Genomic DNA, 2373 nt, shown 5'->3' on the forward strand with positions numbered 1-2373 from the left:
GATAATACCTATCCTTCTCAAGCTATTCCAAGAAATAGAAAGGGAAGGAAAACTTCCAGACTCATTCTATGAAGCCAGTATTACTTTGATTCCTAAACCAGACAGAGACCCAGTAAAAAAAGAGAACTACAGGCCAATATCCCTGATGAATATGGATGCAAAAATTCTTAATAAGATACTAGCAAATCGAATTCAACAGCATATAAAAAGAATTATTCACCATGATCAAGTGGGATTCATTCCTGGGATGCAGGGCTGGTTCAACATTCGCAAATCGATCAACGTGATACATCACATTAACAAAAAAAAAGAGAAGAACCATATGATCCTGTCAATCGATGCAGAAAAGGCCTTTGACAAAATCCAGCACCCTTTCTTAATAAAAACCCTTGAGAAAGTCGGGATAGAAGGAACATACTTAAAGATCATAAAGGCCATTTATGAAAAGCCCACAGCTAACATCATCCTCAACGGGGAAAAACTGAGAGCTTTTTCCCTGAGATCAGGAACACGACAGGGATGCCCACTGTCACCGCTGTTGTTTAATATAGTGCTGGAAGTTCTAGCATCAGCAATCAGACAACAAAAGGAAATCAAAGGCATCAAAATTGGCAAAGATGAAGTCAAGCTTTCGCTTTTTGCAGATGACATGATATTATACATGGAAAATCCGATAGACTCCACCAAAAGTCTGCTAGAACTGATTCATGAATTCAGCAAAGTTGCAGGATACAAAATCAATGTGCAGAAATCAGTTGCATTCTTATACACTAACAATGAAGCAACAGAAAGACAAATGAAGAAACTGATCCCATTCACAATTGCACCAAGAAGCATAAAATACCTAGGAATAAATCTAACCAAAGATGTAAAAGATCTGTATGCTGAAAACTATAGAAAGCTTATGCAGGTAATTGAAGAAGATATAAAGAAATGGAAAGACATTCCCTGCTCATGGATTGGAAGAATAAATATTGTCAAAATGTCAATACTACCCAAAGCTATCTACACATTCAATGCAATCCCAATCAAAATTGCACCAGCATTCTTCTCGAAACTAGAACAAGCAATCCTAAAATTCATATGGAACCACAAAAGGCCCCGAATAGCCAAAGTAATTTTGAAGAAGAAGACCAAAGCAGGAGGCATCACAATCCCAGACTTTAGCCTCTACTACAAAGCTGTCATCATCAAGACAGCATGGTATTGGCATAAAAACAGACACATAGACCAATGGAATAGAATAGAAACCCCAGAACTAGACCCACAAACGTATGGCCAACTCATCTTTGACAAAGCAGGAAAGAACATCCAATGGAAAAAAGACAGTCTCTTTAACAAATGGTGCTGGGAGAACTGGACAGCAACATGCAGAAGGTTGAAACTAGACCACTTTCTCACACCATTCACAAAAATAAACTCAAAATGGATAAAGGACCTGAATGTGAGACAGGAAACCATCAAAACCTTAGAGGAGAAAGCAGGAAAAGACCTCTGTGACCTCAGCCGTAGCAATCTCTTACTCAGCACATCCCCAAAGGCAAGGGAATTAAAAGCAAAAGTGAATTACTGGGACCTTATGAAGATAAAAAGCTTCTGCACAGCAAAGGAAACAACCAACAAAACTAAAAGGCAACCAACGGAATGGGAAAAGATATTTGCAAATGACACATCGGACAAAGGGCTAGTATCCAAAATCTATAAAGAGCTCATCAAACTCCACACCCGAAAAACAAATAACCCAGTGAAGAAATGGGCAGAAAACATGAATAGACACTTCTCTAAAGAAGACATCCGGATGGCCAACAGGCACATGAAAAGATGTTCAACGTCGCTCCTCATCAGGGAAATACAAATCAAAACCACACTCAGATACCACCTCACGCCAGTCAGAGTGGCCAAAATGAAGAAATCAGGAGACTATAGATGCTGGAGAGGATGTGGAGAAACAGGAACCCTCTTGCACTGTTGGTGGGAATGCAAATTGGTGCAGCCGCTCTGGAAAGCAGTGTGGAGGTTCCTCAGAAAATTAAAAATAGACCTACCCTATGACCCAGCAATAGCACTGCTAGGAATTTATCCAAGGGATACAGGAGTACTGATGCATAGGGGCACCTGTACCCCAATGTTTACAGCGGCACTCTCAACAATAGCCAAATTATGGAAAGAGCCTAAATGTCCATCAACTGATGAATGGATAAAGAAATTGTGGTTTATATACACAATGGAATACTACGTGGCAATGAGAAAAAATGAAATATGGCCTTTTGTAGCAACATCGATGGAACTGGAGAGTGTGATGCTAAGTGAAATAAGCCATACAGAGAAAGACAGATACCATATGGTTTCACTCTTATGTGGATCCTGAGAAAC

The sequence above is a fragment of the Panthera uncia genome (assembly GCF_023721935.1).
Source record: "Panthera uncia isolate 11264 chromosome B3 unlocalized genomic scaffold, Puncia_PCG_1.0 HiC_scaffold_1, whole genome shotgun sequence".
Taxonomy (NCBI): Eukaryota; Metazoa; Chordata; class Mammalia; order Carnivora; family Felidae; genus Panthera; species Panthera uncia.